An 11,823-nucleotide genomic window follows, 5' to 3' on the forward strand; every position below is an offset into this window, starting at 1 on the left:
CCAAGGGATTTATGGTTTGCTTCCATTGCAACCAGACCGGCCATCGGAAAGCTGAGTGCCCTCAGCTACACCAGGGATCAGCGCAGGGATCTGCGCCTGCTGCTAGGGTTATCGAGGTTCGACCGATGAAGGCCGAGGCTCCGAAGGGTCATGGGAGAGCTTTTCAGTTGACTGTGGAGGAGGTCCGTGCGACGCCCGATGTTGTGGCTGGTAAGTATTCTGTATTTTATCTTTGGTTTATGATATTGTGATTATATGATGATATGCGTAGGTACTTTTCTTGTGAGTTCTGTACCTGCTTTGGTATTATTTAACTCGGGTGCGAGTCGGTCATTTGTTTCCTTGGCATTTAGTCAGCACATTAGTATCCGTCGAGAGGCGTTGAGTCGACCTCTGCAAGTTTCCATAGCTGATGAGCGAGCAGTGTATGCGTCGGAGGTGATTCGAGGGTGTATCCTTGAGATCTTCGGTGTGGAGTTCCCGATAGATCTGGTCACGATTACGATGGCGGATGTGTGTGTTATAGTGGGCATGGATTGGTTGAACCGATTTGGAGCAGTTATAGATTGCGAGCGTCAGTTGGTGACGATACGAGACCCCAGTGGGGGAGTTCTTACGGTGTACGGAGAGGGTACACGTATGGGGTCAGCATTTTGTTCGGCCGCCAGAGCGAGACAGAGTCTACAGCAAGGCTGTAGAGGATTTGTGGCATATGTGATGGATGCGAGGGTTGTTTCAGAGGGTTCGAAGTTGGTTGAGGAGGTTCCGATAGTGCGTGAGTTCCCGGATGTGTTTCCAGAGAAATTGCCAGGCGTGCCTCTGGAGAGGCAGGCAGAGTTCAGTATTGAGTTGGTTCTGAGAGCTGCACCTATCGCTAAGGCGCCTTATCGCCTTGCGCCTCCGGAGATGCAGGAGTTATCCTCGCAGCTCCAGGAGCTGTTGGGAAAGGGGTTTATCAGGCCGAGTAGCTCACCCTAGGGAGCGTCGATTCTTTTTGTCAAGAAGAAGGATGGTTCACACCGGATGTGTATTGATTACCGGGAGTTGAACAAGTTGACGGTAAAGAACCGCTACCCATTGCCGAGGATCGATGATTTGTTCGATCAGCTGCAGGGAGCATCTTGGTTCTCCAAGATTGATTTGAGGTCTGGGTATCATCAGGTGAGGGCGCGGGAGGAGGACGTCCCGAAGACAACATTCCAGACTCGTTATGGGCATTACGAGTTCGTGGTGATGCCTTTTGGACTCACCAACGCACCGGCGGTGTTCATGGATCTCATGAACAAGGTGTGCAGACCGATGTTGGATCGCTCGGTGATCGTGTTCATCGACGACATATTGGTGTATTCGAGATCCAAAGAGCAACATGAGGAGCATTTGAGAGAGATCCTTGGAGTCCTGAGATTGGAGAGGCTGTATGCCAAATTCTCCAAGTGTGAGTTCTGGTTGCGGGAGGTTCAGTTCTTGGGACACCTCGTCAACCAGAATGGGATATTGGTCGATCCGGCCAAGATTGAGGCAGTCATGAGGTGGGAGGTGCCAAGGTCACCCACCGAGATCAGGAGCTTTTTGGGATTGGCCGGCTATTATTGGAGATTTATTAAGGATTTCTCCAAGATCGCCGTGCCACTCAACAAGATGACCCGGAAGGGTGTTGCATTTTCATGGGGTCTAGAGCAGCAGACTTCATTTGAGATACTTCGCCAGAAGTTATGCGAGGACCCAGTACTAGCTCTTCCGGAAGGGATGGAGGATTTTGTGGTATATTGTGATGCATCGATATCCGGATTGGGAGCGGTGCTTATGCAGAGGGGGCACGTGATAGCGTATGCATCTAGGCAGCTTAAGCCTCATGAGTCGAGATATCCCACTCATGAATTGGAGCTGGGAGCGGTAGTGTTCGCTCTCAAGATCTGGCGACATTATCTATACAGGGTTCGGTGTACGATATACACGGACTACAAGAGCTTGAAGTATTTGATGGATCAGCCCAACCTGAATATGCGTTAGAGAAGGTGGTTGGACGTGGTCAAGGATTATGATTGTGAGATCCTGTACCACCCGGACAAGGCTAATATGGTAGCCGATGCATTGAGCCGTAGGGCGGAGGGTGCCCCAATTCGAGATATTTGCTTGAGATTGACAGTGATGACCCCGGTGTTTGATGCTATCCGTGGGGCCTAGGCTGAGGCTGTGAGGTCAGAAAGCCAAAAGAGATAGTGAGTTGTCGGGCTGGTATCAGAATTCGTTACCGTTAGTCGGGGGCTTATGACTTTTCAGGGTCGGATATGGGTACCGTCCGTGGGCGGAACGCGTACCATTTTGATGAAAGAGGCTCATCGATTGAAATTCTTGATCCATCCCGGGGCCACTAAGATGTATTTGGACCTGAAAAAGGAATATTGATGGCCCTGTATGAAGAGGGATGTCGCATGGTTTGTAAAGAGATGCTTGACCTATCGCAGGGTTAAGGCCGAACACCAACGTCCACATGGTAAGCTGCAGTCATTAGAGATTCCCGAGTGGAAATGGGAACAGATTACCATGGATTTCATCACCAAATTGCCAGGGACCGCGAGGGGTGTCAATGCAATTTGGGTGATTGTGGACAGGTTCACGAAGAGCGCTCACTTTCTTGCTATCAGTAAGAGCGCTTTTGCTGAGAGGCTGGCAGAATTGTATGTGAGGGAGGTGGTGTCGCGGCATGCAGTTCCGATTTCGATTGTTTCAGACCGAGATGTGCGATTTACTTCTAGATTTTGGAAGAAGTTTCACGAGGAGTTGGGTACGAGGCTGCATTTCAATACCGCATACCACCCACAGACGGATGGGCAGAGTGAGCGGACGATTTAGACGCTCGAGGATATGCTTCAGGCATGTGTATTGGATTTTGGAGGGAGTTGGGACACGTATTTTCCCTTGGCGGAGTTTTCTTACAATAACAGCCATCATTCGAGCATTGGCATGCCGCCTTTTGAGCTGTTGTATGGGAGGAGGTGTCGAACCCCCATTTGCTGGGGAGAAGTAGGGCAGCATGTGATGGGCAGCACCGAGATTATGCTTCAGACGACAGAGCAGATCCAGTAGGTCAGACAGAGGTTGTTGACCGCTCAGAGTCGGCAGAAGAGTTATGCGGACAAACGCCGGTCCGAGCTCGAGTTTCAGGTCGGCGACTTCGTGCTCCTGAAGGTCTCTCCTTGGAAAGGAGTGATTCGATTCAGGAAGAGGGGCAAGTTGGGGCCCCGATACATCGGTCCTTTCAGGGTGATCGCGAGGGTAGGCAGGGTAGCCTATCGTTTAGAGTTGCCAGCAGAGTTGGGTCAGATTCATGACACTTTCCACGTGTCACAGCTGCGGAAGTCTGTGGCCGACGAGTCAGCAGTAGTGCCATTAGAGGATATTCAGGTGGATGCGAGCTTGAATTATGCTGAGAGACCAGTGGCGATCAGGGATCGGAAGATCAAGGTTTTGAGAAACAAGGAAGTACCTCTGGTGCAGGTCCAGTGGCAGCATCGAAAAGGGTCAGAGTTGACTTGGGAGCCGGAGTGTGAGATGCGGGAGCAACATCCAAAGTTGTTTTCGGAGTGAGACTTCGAGGGCGAAGTCTGATTCTAGTGGGGGAGAATTGTAACATCCGGGTTCCCAGGTATTATTTCTTATTCATTTATTTTTGGATTTTGAGAGGGGACTCGGCGAGTTGGAGTATAAACTCGCCGAGTATGGTCGCGGATGTCCACGCAGATTCGCGTCTGGACTCGGAAAGTCCAAGGGGTGGACTCGGTGAGCCCACGCTGTTTAATGAAACCCTAATTTCATGGGTTTAGGACCTATTTAAAGGCCCTTAGGGCCGTCATTTGCATCTATCAGTCCCTTGAGAGAAACCCTAGAGCACTTGAGCGTTTTGGGAAGAGAGAAAAGGCCATTGTTAACATTGAAGCTTGTTTAACAAGGAAAAAGGAGGTTTTAGCCAAGAGGAAGCAAGGGAAGTGGACATCTTGCGATTTTGGAGCGCAGAGCATCACTTTAGAGGTAATATCTCAGCCCCTTTTCTGTTGTTATGATGATGATGTGGATTTAGGGTTTCTTGGACCCATTATTGACTAGTTTTGAGGCCAATTCGTCCTTATGTGCGTTGAGGCGTTAGATCTCGATCCATTGAGGTCCAGAGGGCTTTACTCTTCAATCTTTATGAAGATCTTTGGGGGTTTTGACCACGGGTTTTGATAAATGGGGTTAAAACATGATATAAGAGCAAATAGAGGTTGTTTGTGTGTCAAGATTCGAACTTTATGTGATTATCGTGCTTGGAGAGGCTAGATCTATGATTTGATGGAGCAGATCTAACCTCAGAAGTCGTCTTTAGTTTGTGCATGGCATGAACTCGCCGATTTGTTCTTGGGACTCGGTGAGTAGTTTGAAGGTTGCCCGTTAATCACTTAGTGAGTGGACTCGTCGAGTTGGGGGAATGACTCGGTGAGTTAGGGTGAGTCAGGTGTCTGAGTTCGAGTTGGAACTCGCCAAGTTGTTCTTGGGACTCGGCGAGTTGAGTCGGGGTGGCCCCGTGATTCTTATCAGGTGGAACTCGTCGAGTTGGGGAAACACTCGACGTGCCAAGAGAGGGTTTAAGAGAGAGTCAGTTGACACGTGTAGACTCGCCGAGTCGCCCTAGTGCACTCGCCGAGTCGGGTCAAAGTCGACCGTTGACCTTGTGGACTGTTAGGGTTGAGTGCAGTTGTATTTATGGGAATATTTGATTTATGTGATTAGGCGGAGGCTAGGTCACATTTCTACCGAGGCAGAGACTTACCGAGATATCAGAGGTGAGTCTTCTCACTATACTGTACCTGGAAAGGTACCTATGTGTGGTCTTGTATGTTATGAGATGCGTGTTTTGTATGATATGCGCTGCATGTTCTGTATGCATTATGTGTGTGATATGTATGCTATGTATGATATGGGCCGGAAGGCATTATGACGTGGACCGGAAGGTCAAGTAGTCATGGACCAGAAGGTCGATACGAGTAGGACCGGAAGATCTACTGGGACTGGGACGGAAGTCCCCTGAAACACATGGACCGGAAGGTCGTGTGAAGTATGGCCTGGAAAGGCATATGTGTGTAAGGGTATTTTGGGGAACTCACTAAGCATTTATGCTTACAGTTGTTGTGTTATGTGTTTCAGGTACTAGCGAGGACCGTGGTAAGGCGCCAGCGTGACTCGTACACACTAGAGAGAGGATTTGATTTTTGTGATCTTGGGAAACGAAATGTTTTGATAACTAATGTTGGATATTTTATAAAATATTTTATGTGAAAATGGTTGTGACAAAAATGAAATTTTTTCTTTGAAATTTACGTTGTTACACATTTAGTGGACCATACCGCAATATTTTCACTAATGGATCAACATTGGTTGTGCATAAACTTTCTTTCACCTTGTTTTTCTACCATTGTGGAAATGTTCCCATATGCTTGTTAGCCAACCATTTTTGTGTCCTTCTATTGTGGGTTGTTCTTAAGGTTCCCATGTGCTCATTTATGTATGGAGCAACAACTGTCACATGTTGTAAGACTGTAAAACGTGCTAGATGGAATTCATTTCAATCGGGAATAACCACTTTCAACCCACTTATACCAACACCTTCAAGTCTACCTTCATGTCGTGATTGTGGTATTCCAATACTTGGCACGCTTTCTAGATAATTTGTACAAAATTGTAGCATATCCTTCAACAATACTGGTGATATGTGTATTTTTATATATATTTATGTATAACATATCTTAATATTTTAGCCTTTATTATTATTATTTAGAACTAAAATATACTTAATATGCTTTGAAATATTTAATTACAGTTAAAATAGGAGATGGAATGCAAAAGAAACAGAATGGAGCTGAAAAGATGCAAAAAGGATATTGCTGGCAGATTGACCCCTCTTTAGTGTTTCGGGTATATCTGATGACTCACAAATCCAATTGACGAGATTCAAAATGTTCTGAAAACTAGACAAAATTTCCTATGACTTATCTGAGAGGGGCTTTTGGCTATTTCTACACTTATCTTATCCAAAATCGGCCTTGAAGATGAAGCATAAAAGTTGGACGGAAATTCCCTCCAAGTTACTTATTCCCCAAGCACCACTTTCCTTATCTTTATTTGCTTAATCCCTAAGCCACATTAGTTTCCTTATTCCAATCCAACTCTAATATTCCATATAATTCCATCTCCATCAACTATAAATACCCCATATCATTCCACCAGTTTCATAATCTATGATATTCCACTTCGACTTGTGCAACAAGAAAACTTCATAGTTGCCGTTTTGAGGGTCTAGGAGGCGGTCGGAAGGCCGTTAAGCTAACGGAAGCGGAGACCGGAAGGATTGGATAGCGGATACATGTCGGTAATCATATGGGTTGTTAACGTGACCATGTTTAGCATTCCATTGTGTTACTATTCTGTATTTAGTTTCTGATATGGGTGTAAAAACCTTTTACTTTGCGTTTATGATTGAATGAAGCTTTGATTATTAGACTAATTGCTATATCGAGTTATTTGTTTATGTATAATTTATCTTGCCAAGCTTGTTAGAATATCCTTACGTATTAATGATAATTATTTGCTGTTAATTATTAAGTAAATTGAGTTGTATGAACATCTGCTTGATTGCTTGTTTCTTATGATTTTGATGACCATCGAGATTATAAGTCTAGGAATAACCAATGTGAAACTAGGATTAACTTGGGAATGAGTAAGTTAATGTGTGAGCCTTGTTTGATGACCATCAACAAGAGGTTAATTGAATGACTAATTTGATTAACTATATTTACAAGTCTTGCTTGATACGAACTGAACACTAGGAAACATGTTAGTTTAATCAACGGATCACTGTTTGAATTGACTTGTTTGCTAAAGGATTAGTTATAGTGAACGCGAATCTAATCATTTTAGGAATCGGTGAACATAAATAAATGAATTTATGTATGCAATTGTCTATGTTTTTAAGGTGTAATTTATCTAAATCAAAGTACCTGAAGAGATTTGTTTTCCTGTTAGTTTATCGAAAGTTGTTAATTAATTGTTAGTTTGAGATTTATTAAACTATTTCTTTATTCTTTCATGTGACCTGTAACCTATAATCAAATATTTTAAATTAATTCACCACCGTTCCCTGTGATCAACACCCGACTTACCTAAGCTATACTGTAATCTGACTAGGTACACTGCCTATAAGTGCATAGATAGTCTAAGTTTGTTAGGTTATAAATATTAAAATTAGTGGGTACTTTTGTGCACATCAATTTTTTTGGCGCCGTTGCCGGCGAATGGTTTTCAATTAATTTAGTTTATTTGATTATTCGTTATTTATTTTTATTTTTTAGTTTTATTTTATTTTTATTTTATTTTCGTTGATATTATGTCACTTGTCGGGAAGGTTTTTGTTGTTATGTGCAGGAATACGTGATCATATGCATTGCTTGGTTTTACTTTTTGCATGGTTTTCGAGATTGCAAATGATTAGGGAATTCTTGACTTGCTTAGTCTACTATTTTGGTGATTTGTCCAACTCAATCCATGAGGCGTAGTATAGCAAGCCGTATCATGGTGGTTAAGTGGAAGACCGAGCTCTTGCTGTTCTTGACTAGTTGGGTCAACTCTTGTTCTACTTTTAGTTAATGGTGCAAAGAAAACAAAGGAAATAGTTTGACAGGTCCCGAAAGTTTTTGTTTTCACAAACCACCTCTTGCATGCAAGGGATTTAATCAACAATTGTAGCTTGATTTCGACGAAGACGAGTGATTGTGATATCCTTTTTAGTTATTTTAGTGAGTTTTTATTTTTATTTTTAGTTTGTTTAAATTTTGTTTTCCATGTTGATGCTCTTGATGTTTCAGATCTTTGCAAAACTTTTACCCTTCAGATGCCTTCAGAAATTTCAATAATTAAGGTCGAATGTTGATTTGTCACGAGAGAAAAAACCGTGTGAGAGTTTGAAGTTGACACTTGAGAGCCATGACTTTCAATAAGTGTGGGGTATGCGTCGATATTTGGAGGGATTATTATTTCGAAGAGTGGCGTTTCTAACTATACATTGATTCCCATGGCATGGATGAGCTGTTCCCACACCATGGAGTTTTATTTTGACGCAATGTAGAAGTATCATCCCGGCTGTTATGACATGGTTGATACTTTCCTATGTCGTGGGGGAGTTTTTCATCACGAGAGGAGGCTGCTATTCTACATACCACGACGTGACCACCACTTACTACGTTGTGGCCATGCAATTATTAGCGATATGGATTTTTCCTCACTCGACGACACGACGTGGTTGACACTTTCCCACGTCATGGTCACTATATATTGCTTTAGCTTGCAATCGTTTGCACCACATTTCAGAAGTCAATGTTCTTTTGTATTTTCCGGCACATTCAGAAGCAGCAGTTCCAGTTTCCAGTCTTCCAGCAATTTTCAGAGCAGCTTTTAGCAGCTCCATTCGATCTCGTCACTACTACCCCAGGGGAGTCTGTTCCTTTTTCTTCGTTTTTATTATTTTTATGAGCTTAATTCGTTTTATGCATACAATGAGGGCATTGTATTAAATAAGTGTGGGGTAGGGGGTCGAAAAAGCAATTTAAATTGAAAAATTAGAAAATAGTTAAAATTTTATAAACTTGAAATAATAGTTTAATTTAGAAAATCTAGTGATAATTTAAAATTTTGCTAATATTGTATGGGATGATCCAATGAGAACCCAAATGTTTACCTGAGCCAACACATGTTATAGTGTATTTGTGGCTTCCCATTTCCTAGTGAAAAGTCATGAGATATGAAAGGTAATCTGGTAGTTTATATGACATAATATGTTTTGCAGCCTAAACCAGAAATCTATCCAGGAGAGCTTATGTAGTCATTGCACTTAGACTAATACCTTAACCAATAAGGGTTGAAGTTAAGCTCCTTGCTTAAACATGTAGGGTATGAGCGAAAAAAGTGATATATAGAAAAAAGAGAGAGAAATTACAAAAAAACTTGTTTGAATTTTGGAGCTATAAAAGTATGAAGATCAAAAGATCAAAATTCTAAAGAAATCCAAAAAGTTGAAGATACCAAAAATCAAACAATAGGTGGTGAATTCAATGAAAGCAAATATCAAATATTTGAAGAAGTGACGAATTCAAAGAGCTCCATTGTGGTATCTTAAAGTTGTAATTTCTAGATTATGTATGCTTGGGTAGCTTTACAAAAATACCTTGAGGTTAAGAAAGATTTCTGAGGATTGATTCGGAGGGTTGCAAAAATGAGTGCCGTATAAACTAAGGGGTGAAGGTTCATAAGGATTGTGAGTATTTAGGAATGAGAAGTTTCTTAGGATTTATAGACACAAATACATGCATTGAGGTCTTGGGATAATGAATGGGTTTGAAATGGATTATTCTATGCGATATTGGTGAAATAATAAAAGTCAGTTTGCTTGGGGGCAAGCAAAGGCTAAGTCTGGGGTATTTTGATATGTGTATTTTTATATATATTTATGTATAACATATCTTAATATTTTAGCCTTTATTATTATTATTTAGAACTAAAATATACTTAATATTCTTTGAAATATTTAATTACAGTTAAAATGGGAGATGGAATGCAAAAGAAACAGAATGGAGCTGAAAAGATGCAAAAAGGATATTGCTGGCAGATTGACCCATCTTCAGTGTTTCGGGTATATCTGATGACTCACAAGTCCAATTGACGAGATTCAAGATGTTCTGAGAACTAGACGAAATTTCCTACGACTTATGTGAGAGGGACTTTTGGCTAATTCGACACTTATCTTATCCAAAATCGGCCTTGAAGATGAAGCATAAAAGCTGGACGAAAATTCCCTCCAAGTTACTTATTCCCCAAGCACCACTTTCCTTATCTTTATTTGCTTAATCCCTAAGCCACATTAGTTTCCTTATTCCAATCCAACTCTAATATTCCATATAATTCCATCTCCATCAACTATAAATACCCCATATCATTCCACCAGTTTCATAATCTATGATATTCCACTTCGACTTGTGCAACAAGAAAACTTCATAGTTGCCGTTTTGAGGGTCTAGGAGGCGGACGGAAGGCCGTTAAGCTAACGGAAGCGGAGACCGGAAGGATTGGATAGCGGATACATGTCGGTAATCATATGGGTTGTTAACGTGACCATGTTTAGCATTCCATTGTGTTACTATTCTGTATTTAGTTTCTGATATGGGTGTAAAAACCTTTTACTTCGCGTTTATGACTGAATGAAGCTTTGATTATTAGACTAATTGCTATATCGAATTATTTGTTTATGTATAATTTATCTTGCCAAGCTTGTTAGAATATCCTTACGTATTAATGATAATTATTTGCTGTTAATTATTAAGTAAATTGAGTTGTATGAACATCTGCTTGATTGCTTGTTTCTTATGATTTTGATGACCATCGAGATTATAAGTCTAGGAATAACCAATGTGAAACTAGGATTAACTTGGGAATAAGTAAGTTAATGTGTGAGCCTTGTTTGATGACCATCAACAAGAGGTTAATTGAATGACTAATTTGATTAACTATATTTACAAGTCTTGCTTTGATACGAACTGAACACTAGGAAGCATGTTAGTTTAATCAACTGATCACTGTTTGAATTGACTTGTTTGCTAAAGGATTAGTTATAGTGCACGCGAATCTAATCATTTTAGGAATCGGTGAACATAAATAAATGAATTTATGTATGCAATTGTCTATGTTTTTAAGGTGTAATTTATCTAAATCAAAGTAGCTGAAGAGATTTGTTTTCCTATTAGTTTATCGAAAGTTGTTAATTAATTGTTAGTTTGAGATTTATTAAACTATTTATTTATTCTTTCATGTGACCTGTAACCTATAATCAAATATTTTAAATTAATTCACCACCGTTCCCTGTGATCGACACCCGACTTACCTAAGCTATACTGTAATCTGACTAGGTACACTGCCTATAAGTGCATAGATAGTATAAGTTTGTTAGGTTATAAATATTAAAATTAGTGGGTACTTTTGTGCACATCAACTGGCTTCGGGTCGATGTCGATTCCTTACATACCCCTTAAGAAAACCCATATATCTCTCAAATGGGTACATGTAACGTAGAAATATCGGACCACAAATCTTTATTTCTTTTATAATATGGGATACAAGGTGAACCATGATGTCAAAAAATGAAGGAGGAAAGTACATCTCAAGCTGGCAGAGAGTGATGGTGATATCATTTTTCCATGAATCTAAAATCTCGGGATCAATTACTTTTAAATGAATCATGTTAAAAAATAAGCAAAGTTTTGTGATTGTGTGCCTAATATGGTCCGATAGTATATCACGAATTGGAATGGGGATCATATGTGTAAGTAAAACATGATAATCATGCGACTTCATACCACTCAATTTCAAGTCTTTCAATGATACTAACCTCTTGATGTTTGAAGAATAGACGGATGGAACCTTCACACCATGCAAGCATTCGCAAAATGATTGTTTCTCAACTTTAGACATGGTATAAGAAGTTGGTGGTAAATACGCGCATTTTCGTCTTTCGGAATAGGAGCAAGCTCGGGTCGAATTCCCATTTTAATCATGTCCCTTCGAACCTTAATTCCATCCTTTGATCTTCCAGTAATGTTCAACAACAATCCTATCAAGCTTTCATCAACATTTTTCACTATATGCATAGGATCAATATAATGTCGAACATCTAACTTTTCACAATATGGTAATTCCCAAAAAATTGACCTCTTTTTCCAATTATCCGGACAATTGTTTTTAACACCT

The sequence above is a fragment of the Lactuca serriola genome, chromosome 3 (assembly GCF_051521515.1).
Source record: "Lactuca serriola cultivar US96UC23 chromosome 3, Lser_US96UC23_V15, whole genome shotgun sequence".
Taxonomy (NCBI): Eukaryota; Viridiplantae; Streptophyta; class Magnoliopsida; order Asterales; family Asteraceae; genus Lactuca; species Lactuca serriola.